Raw genomic sequence first — 20,224 nt, 5'->3', positions numbered from 1 at the left:
TGCCCATCTTTCTAGAATTTGGGCTTTTTCTGTGAGCACAGTTAACCTGTTGGCAATAAGGATTGGTGATGAACCAGTTGACTGGGGCCTGTAGACAGATTTCAGAGCATCGTAAAATCTCTTAGTCTCTGTGGCACATGACTGGAGTTCGTCTGCTTTCTGATTCAGCCAACTGTCTTGCATCTCTGAGCTTGCATTGGACAGTCCTGCAGATGTTTCGGTAGGCATTGTGCTCGAGTCGGGATGACTTGTCTTTGAGGTGAACCTGACAGAAGCAATGTTTCTCCTTCAGTAGTTTCTAGATCAGCTCATTGTTTTCGTCAAACCAATCTTGATGATTATGCTTCTGAATCTTCATACCCTGTGGCCTCTAGGGGGATGGATCTTGATGTTTAGCTTTGAGTTAAGACAGTGGTCAGTCCAACAGTCTGTCAGCAGCCACATGGCTTTCGTTACACGCACAACCTGCCTATCCCACTGTCTGGTGACGACATAGTCAATTAGATGTCAATGCATGGAATGGGGGTGCAGCCAAGACATCTTGTTGTGGTTCGGGAGGTGAAAAACTATGTTGCACCGAGTTCTCCAATCAAAGCAGTTTATGCTTTCCAATGAAATTTCTCTCTCCACAGCTTCAGAATCAAATCTTGAGCCTGAGCTGTCTTTGAAATTTCATACCAAGAAAGTCAGGTCGTTAGTTTTTAAGTTAGTTAGTTAGATACACAGCACTGAAACAGGCCCTTCGGCCCACCGAGTCTGTGCTGACCATCAACCACCCATTTATACTAATCCTACACTAATCCCATATTCCTACCACATTCCCACCTGTCCCTATATTTCCCTACCACCTACCTATACTAAGGGCAATTTATAATGGCCAATTTACCTACCAACCTGCAAGTCTTTTTGGCAGTGGGAGGAAACTGGAGCACCCGGAGAAAACCCACGCAGACACAGGGAGAACTTGCAAACTCCACACAGGCAGTACCCAGAATTGAACACAGGTCGCAGGAGCTGCGAGGCTGCGGTGCTAACCACTGCGCCGCCCCACAAAATTTATTCAAAACTTCTCTTGTATAACCAAACTCTCAATAAGAAGTTATTCATAATAAAAAGCAACTAACTCAACAATTATAGATTACATTATAGCCAAGAGACTTCCTCATTTATGGATTGAATAAAATGTTTATTCCACAGGTGAATTATTATATAACTGATTAAAAAAAGCTTCAAATGAGATATACAGATATTACTAATAAAACATAAAAGAGTCAATAAATTCCTATACAACAGAGTTGTCCAACTTTCGGCCCGCAGGCCAGAATCCAGCCTGAAGATTTCCATCCGGCCCGCCAGTCCTCTGTGACTGATACCGGGTGGCCCGTGGATCTCCTGCGTGTGTTCACAGACAGAGGGGTAAGCAGGACTTGCATTTGAGGGATGGTGGATGCCTGTCTGTGATAGACAGCGAGCTGCCTGGGCGGGGTAAGTACTGACTGACAGTTCATGGTACAGGTGTGCTGGGATCAGCCACTCCTGCTGTTTTGCGTGCAGTTTAAGGACTGGAAGCGAGGAGCGGCACAACATGAATGGGGAAGGAGGAGGGAGGGACAGAGAGCGTGCAATTTGGGGGGGGGGGGGGCAGAGGGGAAGGAGAAGGGACGAGGGGAAGGAGAGAAAGAGGTCACACCTGCCAAATGGACATCTATCTAGAATACTCTGCATTGCTACATCAAATGTGCGGGCAGACACGGACGACTAATGCAAGCAAAAAACAAACAATGCCAGGTAGGTTACTAAGCGTTCAGCATAGTGATGAGAAAGTAAATCAATAAATTAGTCTTCTCATTTAAAGCTTCTTCACAAAAATGCACCTAGTTGTCGTTTTGATTGAGAAATTTTGTTAATGCCTTTATTTTTCCGAAATTCTCTCACCAGCCCATGTAGGATAAAAATTGCAATATAGCCCTCCCCAATGTAAAAAAGTTGGACACCCCTGCTATACATCATTTACAGGATTGTATATTTATAAACTTACTAGTAGGTTTTAGGTCAATGTTGCTTAACCCTTCTTATTCAGCAAATTAGAGCAGCACCCAATTGCACCCCAGAATGTTTCAGGTCAGTCATTATCCCCTTGTCACTTGAAAGGTCAATGCTTACCATTTTGCTAAACAGGATATTGTGATGAACTATGGGCATAAGTCAGTTAAGATTTGATCCCAGTAGAAAGGTTGCTTCGGTTCAATTATTTTCCCCATTTAGTTTTTATGTTGGGGAAGGTTTGCTGAGGCTTCTCTAGGTCGCCACTTTTCTTTTTATGGATGAACAGTATATCACAGGAGATCACAGTGTCACAACCAGGTGAGAAAGGGGTCTAGGGTTCCCTCTCAGCCTTCACCTGATCTTACTGTAATAGGGTTTTATTTAAAACATTGGGTTTTTTTTTTTAAGCTCCCCTTAGTGAATCCTTGTTCACTGGGTTCCAATTATAAGGCAAAGAAACAAGCCAAACAGGTTTTCTTAGGTTTAAAGAAGGTTGAAATTTGTTAAACTTAAACTCTAATCCGGTTAACACCTATGGATACACGACGCATCCACGCTAGCATGCAGATAGAGGCAGAAGAGAGAAGAAATAAAGTGGAAAAGTTTGAGGCAATATCCGAAGATGGTTTTGGTTACTGTTCTTTGAGCTCACTGTAAAGTCCTTGCTTTACGTTGGGGTCCAGTATTCTTTGTAAACCCGTAGCTGTGCAATTTTTTTCCCCTTTAGGTGCTTATCCAATTCCCTTTTGAGACCATTGATTGAACCTGGCTCCAGCATACTCTGGCAGTGCATTCTAGATGCTAACCACCTCATGTTGCCATTGGTTTCTGGTTTTCGACTCTTGCTGATGGGAAGTTTCTCTCAGATAGACACATTTTTACTCACCTCCTAATATTTCCCTTTTGACTCAACATCCATTTGTTAATTATGCCTGTGAAGCTTTTTAGGATAATTTTCTTCTACATTAAAAAGGTACTAAAAAATGCCAATTATTCTTTATTTCTTACAAAAAAAAGCCATTCTCCATACATAATAACCATCCATATACATACATTTTTCAGCAAGAGTCAATGGATAAAAAATAGGAATCGATAAATCATTCTCCTCCCTTCACTAGAATGCAGAGGCGAATTGTAATTCCTCACATAACAGCTGCAAATTTTAAGTTTGTTTCCTTTTTAATTACATGGTGTATTTTTTATCTCAAGTCAATGTTGTTCATTCCAATGATTCAGTGAAGATTAGGCACCTTCAGTTTGAATTTGACAGTTTGAGTTTCCCGTTGCTTGATTAGGTGAATTCTGCATTGGTCCCCTCATATTTTGTATTGATATTTACATGCAACAGGGTCCATTGTACATTTGTCTTTAATATTGATAAGTTCATCCACTACCCAATTTGTTTGAACGCAGGCTAAGAGCAAAGCACCGAAAAAGTTCTGGAGTTTCATGCAACCTGAGGTAATAGATTCAATGGACAGCTTAGTTTAAGTCAATTTTGAGGACGAACTTACTCCAATAGTCAAATTGCACAAGAAAACAAACCACTTTGCAAATAACCAGAAATTTGTCACTAAAATTAAAATTACTGTTTATCCTTCATAATAAACCTATTTATCGATACTTAACCTACTACAAACCACACTGGTATTTGCGTTTTGCATTACACTCTTTTTGGGAATCCAATGGCCAGACTGCACACACAAGGTAACACATTCTCACTACAAAATAGCAGCTATTGTGCATGCAGTACAGTGTGATGCCTTCAATATTAAAAAAAATTCAAGGCACTATCGTCAGTCCCTCAAAAGGAGGACGACGTCTGACAGGGTTCATCACTTGTGTGGCCTCAGATGATTCAGCAGGCCAATCCTGGAACTACAGGTCTTTGCGCAGAGAGAACAAGTGTTGCCCTGAGGGAGGGAGTTGTATAGCCAGGGTCCAGCTCTCTCCTTCTGCTTTTGATACTTCTCAGCAGAGTCACTTTCCGACTGTTTGTGGCTTGTTGGATGAGGCATTGCCGCATGGAACTGTTAGCAGCAAGTTCCTCCCATGCACCAATGTTAATTTGTCCCCTTTTGAATGAGACCTTCAGTGTCCTTAAAACGTTTTCTCTGTCCTCCCAGTGCCATCTTTAAGTTGCGAAGAGAGAATCTGCATTGGAAGCATTTTATTTGGCAATATCTAGACCAGCGGAGTTCTTTTCGCATGAATGGTTATGATGCTGGAGGAATTAGCTGGAGTTTATTCGCCTGTCTTCCCACTTGACTTAGAGTCTCCTGCGGAAACACCACTGGTGGAAATTCTCCAGGGACCAGAGGTGCCTTTGGTAGGTTACCCAAGTCTCTGTCATTTGGAAGAGTGGTGACCACAATAGCATTGAAGACTAAAGCCTTTGCCCTCTTATGAAGATCTCTGTTGTTGAAGATATGGTTACGTAATTTTTGGAAGGCTGCGCTGGCACAGTTGATTCTATGCTAGATCTCCATTTCAACTGTGACCTTTTGAGAAATTTAGCTGCCGAGATGTGGGAAGTGTTCGATGACTTCTAAAGTCTCCCCAATAACAGCTGGAGATGTAGGTGCTTGTCCAGGAAAGAGCTGGAGGAGGAATTTGGTCTTGCTGTTGAGTGAGACACCAACCCATTTTTATGCAGAGTTGAAGAGGTTGAGGGTGGTCTGAATGTCACTTGCAGGGTGGGCCACAACTGCAGTCGACGACATATTCTAAGTCATGAATGTGCTGGAGTGTCACTTTAGTCTTAGCTCAGCCTGTTAAGGTTGAAAAGCTTCCCGTCGAGTTGAAACTCAATCATGACCCTTGTGGAAGTTGGTCACGAATGGGTTCCATGACCAGGCTGCGGTAAATAGTGAAGGGAGTTAGTTGGTGCAATCACACAGCCTTGCTTGACGCCCATTTGGATACGAAAGGGCTCGGTCTCCAATCCATTGCTGCCGTACCATTATGCAAGAGTTGGAGGAGAGTAACATATTTTGCTGGACATCAAAGTCTCTGGAGAACTTTCCAAACAGCTTTGCAATTGATGGAATCAAAGGCCTTTGACAGATCAATAAAGGCCACGTACAGCTCTTTGCATTGTTCCAGGCACTTTTCTTGGATTTGTTGAGCGACAAAAGGTCATATCTGTGGTTCCTCTGGATGGCCGAAAATCACAATGAGTCTCTGGCAGTGTGTCTTCATTGGAGAGGTGGTGGTTCAGGAGGATTCGTGTGAGAATCTTCCCCACTGTGGACACAAGGGATATGCCTCTACAGTTCCCGCAAATTGATATATTGCCCTTCTTAAAAAGTGAAACAGTGATGGCGTTGCAGAGGTTGGGAGGTAGTACCTCCTCTTCGCAGATTTTTGTAAAAAGATCTGAGTTTGAGCAAGAGTTCAAGACCACCAGCTTTGTAGATCTCTGCAGGAATGCTGTCTGGACCACATGCCTCGTTATTCTTCATCTGTTGGATAGCCTTTTGTATCTCAGCAAGTGTTGGCAGCGTCCCCAAATATGATCTCTCAGGCTGTTGAGAGATTATTCTGATAGTTTTGTCTGACACTGTTGACTCCCGAGGTAGTGCTCCTTCCAACTGTCTCGGATATCTGCATCATCTTAGAGAAGAGTAATTCTGTCTTCAGCTCACAGAAGGGAGGAACTATTCGTTTTTTAGTGCATAGATGGTCTTGGTGGCCTGGAAGAAGCTGCACATGCCGTGCAAGTCTGTGGAACATTGGATTCCATTGGCATTCTCTACTCACTACTTATTCTTGATGACAAGTATCATTTTGAGCTTTAGATACAAGTAGTATGTTTCCATAATTAACCTACTACAAACCTTACTGGTATTTGCGTTTTGCACAGCACTCTTTTTGGGTATCCAATGGCCAGATTGCACACTCAAGGTAACACACCCTCACTACAAAACAGTAGCTATTATGCATGCAGTTGTGAGATACCTTCAATATTAAAAAGAAAATTCTAAGCACCGCCTGTATAAGGAAGAGATAGTTGAGTTTTCAAGGAAACAGGGCCCAAGTGCTGGAAAGTATTCCATCACACTCGATTTGTGCTTTGTAGATCGTGGACAGGCTTAGGGGAGTCAGGGGGTGAGTTACTCGCCGCAGAATTCCCAGCCTTTAACCAGATCTTGTAGCTACAGCATTTATGCGACTAGTCCAGTTAAGTTTCTGGTCAATGGTGACCCACAAGATGGTGCTGGTGGGCTCCCCCATCATTGAGGCTGGTGGTGTTTGTGGAGCCACCTCTAGTTAGTTGTTTAATTGTCCACTACCATTTACGACTAGATGTGGAATGACTGCAGAGCTTTGATCTGATCCGTTGGTTATGAGATCATTTAACTCTGCATGCCGCCTCCACTGCTGCTAATGCCCACAGGTCCTCATGGATTTCCAGTCTTGAACAGGTTGATCTGTCTGAACCTATCCCATTTAGCACAGTGGTAGTGCCACACAACACAATGGGACTTCGCTCTCCATGTGAAGATGGGATTTCATCTCCACAAGAACTCTAACAGGTAGAGTGGAGAGGCCGAGGTCAAGGAGGTTATTCCCTCATGCTACTTCTCTCACCACCTGCAGCAGGCCCAGTTTGGCAGATATGCTCTTCAGGACTCAGCGAGCTCGATCAGTAGTGATCCTACTGAGTCATTCTTGGTGATGGGCATTGAAGTATCCCACCCAGAGTACATTGTGTCCTTGTTACCCTCAGAGCTTCTTCACAGTGGCGTCCAACATGGAGAAGTACTGATTCATCAGCTGAGGAAGGGCAGTAGATGGTAATTAGCAGGAAATTTCCTTGCTCATGCTTGATGATGCCATAAGGCCTGGAGGCAATGTTCAGGCCTTCCACAGCTGCTCGCTCCCAACTGCATATCACTATGCTACCGCCTCTGGTGGGTGTGTCTTGCCAAAGGCACAGGACATACCCAGGGATCTTGGAGGAATCTGAAACACTGGCTGTGAGCATGACTGCCAGGCTGATGCTTGAAGAGCCTGTGGGACAGCTCTCCCAAGTCTCCAGATGGGTTCGGAGAAGTCAATGAGTGATCTGCAGACTCTGTCACGAGGGCAGGTGGTGCCTGAAGGATCAGGTAGATAAGTAATTTGGAGGTTTGTGCACTTCCTCTGATGTCTCAACTTCACTTCCGCATTTTCCAACAAAGTCCCTCGAAGTGTATGATGCTTTCTCCATCTCGGAGAATCACAAGCCTGGGACACCCACGAGTCGATGGGGATGTTTGATCTCTTCAGGGGTGCTTTGGGGACCACTCTAAACCGTTTCCGCTTTCCTCCTGGGAGTTTCCTGCCGCAACCAAGTTCTGAATAGAACAGCTTTCGCTAGTCTAGTGTCAGGCATGCGAATGACATGTCCCAAGTGGAGATGGTATTGGGTGATTAGTGTCCCAATGCTGGGCAGATTGGCGTGGAAGAGAATGCTGCCTTTCTTGCCACGGGATTTGGAGGATTTTGCGGAGGCTTTTCTCCGGTGCTTTGGAGTGCCTGCTGTAGGTTGTCCAAGTCTCCGAAGCATATAGGAGCGCAGGGATCATGGCTGCCCAGTAAACCACGATCTTAGTCTCGGGTTTGAAATCCTGATTCTCAAATACTCTTCTTCACTCGGCCAAAGACTGGGCTGGAACATTGGAGGTTATAGTGAACCTCGTGGTCTATGTCTGCCTTCGTTGAGAGGAGGCTCCCAAGATATGGCAGTGGTTCACATTTTCCAGGATCTTGCCATTGATCTTGATTGATTTGGGGGGGGGGGGGGAAAAAGAGGGGAGGGGGTGGAGAAGGTGTTGGCTGTGGGAGCTGGGTGGAAGTGGACCTTCATTTTCTGAGTGTTTAGTGAAAGATAAATTTTCCTCATATGCTTTGGAGAAGGAGTCAACAATGAAATGGAGCTCAGTTTCAGAGTGAACACACATGCAAGCGTTATCTGCATACTGAAGCTCAACAATGGAGGTCGGAGTGATCTTGGTTTTGGAGTGAAGACAGCATAGGTTCAACAGTTTCCCATTTATTTATCTGTAGATTATCTCCACGCCTGCGTACAGTTTGTTGGAGGTGAGGTGTAGCATTGCAGCAAGGGAAATGGAAGAGAGCTGGTGCAATGACACAGCCTTGCTTAACCTGGGTCTTGACTGAGATAGGGGCTGTGGTGGTTTCCTTTGGTGAGGATCACATCTTGCATGTCATCATGAAGTAGAGAGATCATCGTGAAGTAGAGAGTGGATCGTGACAAAACTTGAGAGCAGCCAAATTTGAGCAGGATGCTCCATAAGCCTTCGCAGCTGACAGAGTCAAAGTCTTTTGCGAGGTCGAAAAAAGCCATGTACAGTGGTTGGCATCATTCCCTGCATTTTTCTTGGATTTGCCAGGTAGGGAAGATCATGTCTGTGGTGCCTCTTGATGGGTGAAAACTGCAGTGCGACTCCAGAAGGAGCTCTTCAGCCAATGGGAGGGGGATCCTTGCAATGATCTGCCCTGTGGCAGCCAACAGGGATATTCCTCTGTAGTTGCTGCACTCGGTCTTGTCTCTCTTCTTGAATACAGTCATGATCACAGTGTCCCTGAAGTCCCCCAGCAAGCACTCCACATCCCAGAGGGATAGGAGGTTATGCAGTCGAGGCAGAAGTGTTAGCTCTGCCATGTTTCAGGATTTCGGCAGGGATTCCGTCTGCTCCAGAAGTCCTATTATTGTTCTCGAGTGTTAAGCTTCTAGTGTTGTTGCTAAACCCAGCCAGGCAAGTAATGAATTCCATCACTTGCCTGAATTTAGCCTGTACATGGTGAAGATGCTGTGAGGAATCAGATGGTGAGCCACTTGTCAAAGAACACCTGGCTTTCATCCTGCTCTTGTTGCCAGTGTTGATAATGACTGGCCCACTTCAACTTTTGATCTATGGTGAACTCCAAGATGCTGATGGGGAAAGCTCAGCACTGGTTGTGGAAGTCACAGGGAAATGGTTGGGCTCTCTCTTGCTCAAGATGGACATTACCTGATATTTACTGATTTGGGGGACAAGGATGAAAATATTTCAGAAGAATTCAGGAAGTTATCTTCAATTCTGATCTACATAAAAGCAAATCCCATCTCTACTTTTAATATCAATTTTCCACAAAACTGTGGAAAACAACACAAATATACAGAGTTAACTAATCCTTCATAAAGGACATATTTATAAGATTATAAACTTTTTGGAGGCATCACACACTGATGTCATTATTTTTCCTTGAAATACAATAAACATTTTAAATTCACAGCAAATCCACACCAAACAGATAGCACTGGCACTGGAACCAAAACAAAAGGAATACATTGCACCATCAAACCAAAAAAAAATACATTTGATAAAGGCAAACTAAATACATTACAAAGATGTGTTGAATATGATTTGTATTAGGCCACAGTCTACTTATGGGATAGATCTCTGATGCTATGGGCATTCATAATACATTAGAGTTGACGTGCTTGGATCGATCCAATGTTACAAACCCTGATCACTAAAAATTTAAGAATGCAAGTTGGTAGTGAAACATCCTGGGAAAATACTGGACTTTTCAGATTATGTATGTACCATTTACTCCACTAAGTCATATTAATTCATCTTCAAAAATCAAATTATTTTTCAAGCTTAGGTGAAAATGCTTGCATAACCCAGAATGCTTTTCAGTACAAAGGCTTTCAAAGCAAATGGATTTAATTTAGTGTGAAGAGTTGATAAATCAAAAAAAGTTTACAGCTTTTACTCAGCATTGAACTGATATAGCTATTTCAGCAAGTCTACATCTTCAGACTTTTAAGGATACCTTGCATTAGTGGATCTTAGAATAAATTACCAAGTGGTCTTTACATATTAGCACTGTACCTTAACACTGTATCCAGCAATATTAAACACATCAATTTAATAGATATTTTGGAGATTCAAAGATCTCAACAGCCAAAACCCGATGCATCACGAAACTGCAAAAGTCAACCTAAATATTCATTCACTCGAAACATGTTACAAGCAAATTCTCATGTCGGAATATGCGCAATAGTCAAAATGATTTGATCGTGATCTAATGGACCAGTGGCAAGAGTTATAAAACACACAATTTTCTTCTCAAGTGGAGCTGGTTCTGACCTGAGTAGTGATTTTGCCCTTCTAAATCACCTAGTGATTGGAATTTCATTCTTCAAGTCCCACTTCAGTGGTTTAGCCATCTTTGACGTTAAAGATCTCAATTCTGATGTCTCAGTATTAAGTCTATTGGAAAAAAATAGGTCTGAAAGCAATCCCTTTGAACACTAGAGTCAAAACTTTCAGCTGAATTTTAAAGGGGTGAGGGACACAGAGAACTAGGGATTTATGTACATAAAATCTTTGAAGATGGTGGCAGGACAAGTCAGTGAGGCTGGTAAAAAAAACACTACCTTTCGCTTTATAATTAGAGAGAGAGTACAAAAACAGGAAGTTATGCTAAACCTTTATAAATCACTGGTTAGACATCAGCTGGAGTACTGTCTTTAATTCTCAGCACAAACTTTAGAAAAAATGTCAGGTCTTGGAGAGGGTATTGAAGAGATTTACTAGAATGGTATCCAGGATGAGGGAATTCAGTTATGTTGAGAGACCAGAGGGATGGTTGGGATTCCTCTCCTTAGAGTAGAAAAGGTTCAAGAGAGATTTAAGGAGGTTCTCAAAATTATGAGGGATAGGAAGAAACTGTTCCCACAGCAGCAGGGCTTATAACCAGACGGCAAGGATTTAAGGGGGAACAGTGCGGACCCGATAGGAGACACCAGCAGCAGAGGATAAAACAGAGTGCGTGCACGGCAGGGTACAGGGCAATCTGGATACATTAATTAAATTAGCTATACAAGATTTTAACTTGACCCAAAAAGCGGCAAGAGATTTTTTCTACCATTATGGAAGGGCATCTGTGATCCTGTTGCTTGCAATTCCTGTGCCATGTGGGAACTTCAGGACACATTGTATGTCTTGAGGGACATGTGTAGTAAGTGTCTTGAGCTCGAGCTCAGGATTTCAGAGCTTGAGGGGTAGCTGCAGTCACTGCAGAGCATCAGGGAGCATGAGAGTTTCCTGGATCGTACACCCCAGGCAGTGTGTGTTCAGGATAGTAGATGGGTGGCCATCAGGAAAAGTAGGAAGAGGCAGGAGGTACAGGAGCCTTCAGGGTTTGTGTCACCCTCAAACGGTACTCAGCTTTGGAGACTGCTGGGAGCAACGACACCTTCAAGTAGTACAGTCCAGACTACGGCACCAATGGGCAAGGGTCTGCACAGGAGGGAACAGCAAAGAGGGAAAAGCAGTAATTATAAGAGATTCTATAGTTTGGGGGACAGACAGGCATTTCTGTAACCGTCATCCTAAGTCCGCATGGTGTGTTGCTTCCCTGGTGCCAACGTAAAATATATCAAGAGCATCCAGAATATTCTGCAAGGGGAAGAGTGAGAGTCAAAAGTTGCAGTACACATTGGTATCAAGGACAAAGAGAGCCAGCATTGAGGTGTTATGGTCAGATTTTCAAGAGCTAGGAAGGAAGTTAAAAAGTAGGACCATGAAGACAGTAATCTCTGGATTATTCCCTGAGCCACCTTCCAGCAAGAGTAGAAATAAGGAAAGAGGATCAATGCGTGGCTTGGTGCAGGAGGGAGGGCTTCAGATTCATGGGAAATCGGGACCAGTTCTGGGGCAGCAGGCATCTATTCAGAAGGGACAGGTTACAGCTCAACAAGACTGGGATCAATGTCCTCACAGGGAGGTTCAAGAGTGTGGCTGGGGTGGGCACTAGCATATCGAAGTAGAAAAGAGGAATAAGGTGCAAAAATGGAATGAGAGTTGGATAGTACTACAGCAGGTAGTAGTACTATATTAGATAGGAACAGACTAAGAAGGATGACATGGAATACAAAGGCAGGTTTACAATTCAAGTATGTAAATGTACAAAGTGTGGTGAATAAGAACAAAAATAGCCTTGTGGGAAAGTGATGTAGTGGCAATAACAGAAATGTGCCTTAAAAATGGTGAAGACTTAATATTGATGGATACCAAGTGTTCAGAAAAGATAGGGAAGGAAAAAAGGGGGGTGGGGTGTCACTACTGATTAAGGAAGACATTGTAGTGTTGGAAAGAGGGTGTCCTTGAAGGGGCAAAGACAGAATTCATTTGGTTAGAGTTAAGAAGCAAAAAGGGTATGATCACACTACTGGGGGTATCCTATAGGCCTCCAAATAGTGAGAGAACTATAGCAAAGCAAATCTGCTGGGAAATCAGAGCTGTACAAGAACTATAGAGTGGTGATATTGGGGGACTTTACCCAAATATCAGTTGGGAGAGTGTTAGAGTAAGGGTAAGGAGGGGGAGGAATTTTATGGAATTTGTTCAAGAGAACTTCCTTGATCAGTATGTTCTTGGTCTCAGAAGGTAGCACTGCTAGATCTGGTGCTGGGGTCAAGTATCTGTGGGTTGAACACTTTGGTAAGAGTAATCATTGTATCATAAGGTTTAGATTAGTAATGAAGAAGGACAAGGAAAAATCTAAAGTACAATTTCTAAATTGGAACAGGGCTAACTTCAGCAAGATGAGAGGGGATCTAGGCAGGGTAAAATAGAACCAAAGATTATAACGGAACAATGGGTGATCTTTGAGATGTTGTTTCAACGTTCCAACAAGGGCAAAAGGTAATGGAACCAAAGCCAGGACGCGCTGGATAATGAGAGAGATAGAGATTATGATTAAACAAAAAAAAGGATGTACGATGTTTGTCAGGTGAATTCACGTGAGAATCAGGCCAAATACAATAAGTTAAGCAGGGGAAGTGAACAGCAAAATAAGACTGGCAGAGAGAGAATGAGAGAGCAGAATAGCAGTTAACATAAAAGGGAATCCAAAAATCCTTTACCAGCATGTAAATACTAAGTGGGTAATAAGAGGTGGGGTGGAACTTATTAGGGACAAAGAAGGTGATATATGCTCAGAGGTGCATGGCAAGGCTAGAATACTTAATGAGTACTTCGTAGCAGTGTTTACTGAAAGGAAAGAATACTTCCACTGATGTTTTGTCAGCAGAGCTAGAGGTAATAAATGGGGTCAAAATTGATTGGAAGGATGTACTGGAAAGGCTGGCTATGCTTAGAGTGGTTAGGTCGCCTGGTCCAGATGGTTTGCATCCAAGGGTTGTTAAAGGAAGTGGGGGTGGAGATAGCAGAAGGGCTTGTATAATCTTCCAATCTTCACTAGATACAGGGGAGGTGCCAGGGATTGGAGAGTGGAAAATGTGACAGCTTTATTTAAGAAAAGGTACAAGAATATTTCTAGTAACTACAGGTCAGTTAGTTTATCAGTGGTGGATAAGTTTTTTCTGCTAATAATCAGGGAAATCAACAGGCACTCAGAGGTTTAAGTTAATTAAGGATAACCAGCACAAATTTGTGAAATGCTTGACTAATCTAAGTGGAAGCAGACTCAATAGTAATTTCAAAACAAAATGGATAAATTCTTGCAGAGGAAAAATTGTAGGGCTATGGGGAACAGGAGGAGAGTGGGACTAATTGGATGACTCTTTCAAACAGCCTACACAGGCATGATGGGCCGAACAGCTTCCTTGTGCAGTGTAATTTTGTGAATACTGCCCAAAAAAAGTCATCCAGCAGATGGAGATGGAACATCGGATCTCCGCCCACTTTTAAAAACAGCCCAAATTCCAGGTGTCACTATCCTTACTCCTCTCATAACAGGCAGCCTTCAATTTAGAGCAATGTTATTGGGAACCTATCTTGAATTAAACCAGTCCTGAAAAACGTCAGGGTCATACAAACATATGAGGAGTAGACATTCAGGCCATCGAACCTGCTCTGCCATTCAATTAGATCAAGGCTGATCATCTACTTCAATGCCACTTTCCCCATGCTATCCACATATTCCTTGATGTCATTAGTATCCAGAAATCTATCGACTTTAGTCTTGAACATGTTCAATGATTGAGCTTCCACAGCCCTCTGGGGTAGAGAACACCAATGGTTCACCACCCTCAGAGAAGAAATTCCTCCTCATCTCAGTCTTAAATGGCCTACCCCTTATTCTGAGACTATGTCCCCAGTTGTAGACATGGAAACATCCTATCTACATCCACCATGTCATGCCATGTATGAATTTTGTAGGTTTCAATGAGATCACCTCTCATTCTTCCAAACTCAAGAATATACAGGCTCAGCTTCCTCAATCTCTCCTCATAAGACAATGCCGCCATCTCAGGGATTAGTCTGGTGAACCTCAAATGCACTTCCTCTATGGCAAATATACCCTTCCTTAGATAAGGAGAGCAAAGCTGTACACAATACTCTAGGTGCAGTCTCACTGAGGTTCTATACAATTGCAGCAAGACATTTTTATTCTTGTACTCAAATCCCCTTGCAATGAAGACCAACATACCATTTGACTTCCTAATTGCTTCCTGCACCTGCCTGCTGGCTTTTAGTGACTCATGAACAAGGACACTCAGGTCCCTTTGGACATTAACACTTCTCAATGTCTCCCCATTTAAGAAATACTGTCTTTGTTTTCTACCAAAGTGGATAACTTCACATTTATTCACATTATATCCCATCTGCTATGTTCTTGCCTATTCACTTAGCTTGTCCAAGTCCCCTCGAAGCCTCCCTGCATCCTCCTCAGAACTTACATTCCCACCTAGTTTTGAGTCATCGGCAAATGTGGAATTATTACATTTGGTCCCCACATCCAAATCATTTATATAGATTATGAACAGCTGTGGCACCAGCGTTCATCCTTGCGGTACCCCACTTGAAGCAGCCTGCCATCCTGAGAATGATCTGTTTATTCTTACTCTGTTTTCTGTCCGTTAACCAATCCTCAATCCATACCAGTATATTACCCCTAATCCCATGTGCTCTAATTTTGTTTACTAACCTCCTGTGTGGGACCTTATCAAAAGCCTTCTGAAAATCCAAATACACCACATCCACTGGTTCTCCTTGATCTATGCTACAAGTAACATCCTCAAGAAACTCTCAACATGTTTGTCAAACATGATTTGCCTTTCGTAAATCCATGTTGACACTGCTCAATCACATTTTCTAAGTGCCTAGTTATCACATCCTTTATGATAGATTCTAACTTTTCCCTACTACTGACATCAAACTCAGAGGTCTAGTTCCCCATTCTCTCTCTTCCTCCTTTCTTAAATAGTGGGATTACATTTGCGACTTTCCAGTCTGCAGGTACCTTTCCAGAATCTATTAGAATTTTGAAAGATAACCATCAATGCATCCACTATATCTCTAGCCATCTCCTTCAACATTCTGGAATGTAGCTCATCTGGTCTAGGGGATTTATCAAGCTTCAATCCAGTTAATTTTTTGAGTGCTACCTCTATTAATACTCATTTCTTTCAGTTCCTCATTTCCACAAGTCCCTTGGTTTCCTAATATTTCTGGAAGATTTTCTGTATCTTCCTCCGTGAAGACAGACACAAAGTAATTGGTTAGTTTCTCCATTTCCCTATTCTCAATTATAAATTCTCCTGTCTCCACCTGCAATGAACCCATATTTGTCCTTGCTAATTTTTTCCTTTTCACATAGCTAAAGAAGCTTTTACTACCTGCCTTTACGTTTCTCGCTAGCTTGCATTCATATTCTCTTTTCCCTTTATCAGTTTCTTGGTCATCCTTTGGATTCTAAATTGCTTCCAACCCTCAGGCTTACCAATTTTTTTGGCAACCTCATAAGCCACTTCCTTTGACCTAATGCAATCTTTAACTTCTTTTGTTAGGCATGGCTGATTCATCTTTCCTGTTGGGCTTTTGTGTCTTAGAGGAATGTATATTTGCTGTAGACCATGTAAATCCTACTTCAAATACAAGTCATTGCCTGTATACAGTCCAAATTTTTACTGTATTTTCCCAATCCACCATAGCCAGCTTGTCCCTCATACCTTCAGTTTCCTTTGTTCAGATTTAAGAACCTAGTTTCAAAATGAATTAGATCACTTTCAAACTTAATGAAAAATTCTATTATATGGTCAATATTTCCCAAAGGCTCCTTTACAGCAAGGTTGTTAATTTGCCCTTTCTTATTACAGAATACTAAATCTAAAACAGCCCAATACCTAGTTGGGTCTTCAATGCACTACTCCAGATACACATCTCATACAAACTCCAGGAATTCATCCTCCACAGCATTAGTGATTAGGTTTACCCGGTCTGTATGTAAATTGAAGTTATCCATTATTACTGTATTACCCATTGCTAGGCCTGCTCCACCCCTCCACACTTCCACCAGCAATTGTGCCAGAGGGGAAAACTTGGATCTGGTTCTTCACCTTCGTGTGATCTGGCAAGTGAAACAGCCTCAGTCGAAAGACTCTAATAAGAACTATGCTTAGATAGGAACTGACTTGCCAATGTTACATAAAGTATACCAGAAAATTCTCTGCAGCCTATCTGCCAGCCTTAGAAATTAATGCCTCTCGATTACTCACTCCCTTCAAATAGCTACTAATACCTCTATTAAATATTTTCACGCTATCTGTGTGCACTGCCTCCATGAGCAGTCTACATTACATACTTACCAACCTCGGTGTGAAGTAGTGAACTCTAAACTGTACCTGCCCTTCTCTAAGCTTGAGCCCATGTTCCCTGATTTTGGAGTTAACAAGTCATGAAATTATTGGGCTTCAATTTACCTATTCACTTAAGAATTTTCAATATTTGAATGTCATATACCCAAAACTCCTGTTTTCCAAAAAAACAAAATTCCAGTCTCTTCAACCACATATTTCAGATGCCTTCCTGCCAAACTACAGAATTATACACAGCACTCCAGGTGTGATCATACCAGTGACCTCGTATAGACTCACCACCACCTCTTAGGATTTGTGTTTTATTCCTCCGGTCATATGTTCCAAGATCTAGTTAACTTTCTTGACTGTTGCTGCAAAGTGGGCTGCTGATTTGAGTAGGCTATCCACACATACCTCTATACTTCTGCCTATATTGCGCCCTCTAGCCGAGAGACATTTAATTTAGGAATTCTGTATTTCCTTTACCAAGTTTTATTACCTTGCACTTGTCAAACATGAACTGCTATTTGTCACTCATCATCCTCCCAAATTATCCTGGTCTGTTCTTTCTATTCCCTATTCCTTGAAGACCAATTTGATGTAATCTGCAGAGTGCTTTCTGTTCCCAGCTCCAAATCATTGATATTTAAAACAGAAATGGCTCCAGCATGTACTGGTGACCCCCCTCATTCCGATGCAGCTCCATCACTCCTTTTTTCCCCTCTTGCTTAGCTAATTTTCAGGCTACAACAGAAGCATGCCAACTGTTCCATGCCTTCCTTCGGGACGTTTGTTATATAGCACAGTAACAAATGCTTTGCTCAAACTACCTCAAAGAACTCAAGTATAATAAGAGATTCCCATTTAAAGCATGTTTCAGTTTCTAAAAGTAGTTCTCAACAAGGAATGATTTTAGTTCACGAATTGTAGCATTTATGATTCCACTATAAATAGCCAAAAGGTGGAAATCTTCCCCCATAGCTGTTCTTTTTATAACTATCACAAAGACGGATTAATTTTAACAGCTGCACCACTACAAAGATAAATATTAACAGTTTTTATAGAATTGGTACTTAGTAAAATCATACAAATGTTTCCCAACACACATTAATTACATCCAGATCATATCAAACAGCACATCCCATCGGCTGTACGCAACAGGCAGAGTAATCACTGCACTCAACCAGCCCGTACTTGCAAAACTCAACGCAATTCTAATGTTAGATGGGATTCTGCAATTGGGCAGCATGTACTGAACAATCCCAAATATGCTAAGAATTACACTAACAACCAATTTCTGATCAGTTGGGCTCGCAATGCTTGCTAGAAGCTACATATATTCATACGCAGACTTGCCAACCAATCAGCAACCTTTTCTCATGTATTATAAATTCTTGCTTCCTTTGACATTTGGCATTCTTGAATCTGTCCTGACGAGTACAAGATGAAAAGTATTGACAACATGTCTCTTTTCTGAGCAATACTCAAGTTCTGTACTACCAAGTGACAATTTCTATTTTAATATGTTAAATGACTGGCATAGTTTGATAATACCCACAGGGTTGAAGTTGAAAAATTCCCTCAGACTTGAACATTTTTCATGCAAGAAAGTACTCATGCATCTGCCTTCAAGCAAATTCTCTCATTTGATTTGCATCACTGAGCAGATGCTCCAAGTCAGCCATGTGGCAAGACAAACAGCTCAGCAGTGAACAAAAACTGAGATTTCCTTTTATTCTGGGGAATTTTTATTTCTGTAATATAATGACAATATCAACAGGAAACAAAATCTTTTGTTCCAATACTGGCAAGAACTCACATGGCTATGCTTTAGCTTTTATTTGCTCCCCAACTGTATTAACACCTCCACTATCATTAGGTAAGCCAAGGACAAAAGCAAACAAATAAAAAGAATCCCGTTTTCTGGATGTATGGTCTTTCTGCAATTTTGCTCACAAAAAGCAGACTGTTCAGAATTAGTACTTTTCCACTAAAAATACCATTTGCCACATTGTTTGAGCTGGAAAACCATTACTGTACATTGCTCTTGGCAGAGCAGATTGTTTGAGGCAGATGCTGAGCTTCATTATTTATTTCCACAGAAACTGCTTCTCAAGAGAGACTAAAATGGGATAAATCTGCATCAGAATGCTAATAACATAATCCACAGGTTTAAAAAAAATCTGACAGAGCACTGAATTGTTCGCAACTGTTGTATTTTACTTGTTTGTGCTTTCTCGGATGTGTATAAAGGCAGGCCACTGCTTGGTCAATGTCCTTAAACTTGGTTAAAAACTGGCTCCCATCTAGCTGGGCATCAAGAACATATGAAACGTGCATTTAGGAGCTCTTAAAAGATTGTTCACATCTACCTACCCACTCTTGTAATTAAAAATCTTGTCTAGCGCAAATTCTGTAGGGCACAGGAAAATGTCTGAATTAGAAAATCCCAATGGCATGAAAATTGGATTAAACAGCATCATAACTCACACTGATTACAAGCCATGTTGATAGCAAAAACTACATGTTTATTAAAAAGCTGTACATATTTTCCATTTAAAAAAAATCTCATTCAATAAATAATCCAGAATGAGAACAGCAAAATTATTGAATATCAAGCACCTTTTCCAAGCCATTCAAATGCTGGCATAGACTTAATAGGCCAAACGGCCTCTTGAACTTTTAATTCATAACACGTCAAAATGAACTTGGCATTTCTTTTTTTTAAAAAACATCTAAAAAAAACAGCTTCCATCTGCACACAGCACTCTTCTTCTCGGGGTTTCTGATTGTGCTTTTTGTTCAATCCCTAGAGAATCACTTGAGCCCTGGAATGTCGGTCTCTGAAACTCATAGTATCTCAGGCAGGGATTAAACTAGAACCTACGTGAGCATGATTTTTAATTTTGGTGCAACATGATGCAAACAAAATTCTACACACATGGGAGCTTGGGCCTTGGGCAAACTGATCCCCCACACATACTCCAACAGAGTGCACACTGCTGCCATCATTTGTTTTTGCATAGCCTCTACCACAGTTACTACAATTTATCTTGAAGCTATATTCCTATGCCTACAGCCATAATTGCAGAACTCAGTCTAGCTTCCTTCACATTCAAAAGACAAAAAGGATCAAAAACACAAGTGCCAATAGAAATTTTTTTTTGTATTTATGTTCTGTTCATTGTTGCCACTATTCAATAATGAACACGCTCAAGAATTCATAGATGAGCGGTAACAGATATCATACCAAACCCACAAGAACCAGAAAATCCATAAAATAAGAAATTGATACGCAAGCATTGTTTGTATTTAATACATCTGGGACCTTATTAACATTTGTCTAATGCAACAAAAAAAAAGACAACCTTAAACAATTTAGAGAAGGTCAATCACCAATTAATGGAACGGTGTTGAATTCTGTTCTTGCAATGCCATGAAATTCTACTTCATGAACTATAAAATCCAACGAAACAGTAGGAATCTATGAAAAATTGTAAAGACACTATAGAACATTGCTCTGTAGTGTCTGTAACTGAAAAGATGACATTTAGATTTCCTGCTATT

The 20,224-nt window shown here is 41.6% G+C and overlaps 1 protein-coding gene across 5 annotated transcripts in view; it reads right to left on the bottom strand.

The window, feature by feature from the left end:
• lrch2 (leucine-rich repeats and calponin homology (CH) domain containing 2) overlaps positions 1 to 20,224 on the bottom strand; it is a 213,691-nt gene that overhangs the window by 145,515 nt on the left and 47,952 nt on the right. The window contains exon 2 of one of the 5 annotated variants that reach the window (XM_068047729.1): positions 19,034 to 19,070. The exons of the other annotated variants lie outside the window; for them this stretch is intronic. The gene's annotated coding sequence lies outside the window, so the exon portion shown is untranslated. The remainder of the gene's footprint in view (positions 1 to 19,033; positions 19,071 to 20,224) is intronic. 5 annotated transcript variants of the gene reach the window in all.

This window comes from Heterodontus francisci, chromosome 15, assembly GCF_036365525.1.
Source record: "Heterodontus francisci isolate sHetFra1 chromosome 15, sHetFra1.hap1, whole genome shotgun sequence".
Lineage (NCBI taxonomy): Eukaryota > Metazoa > Chordata > Chondrichthyes > Heterodontiformes > Heterodontidae > Heterodontus > Heterodontus francisci.
Note: the sequence above shows the minus strand (reverse complement) of the source record. Positions and strands in the feature narration are given on the sequence as shown.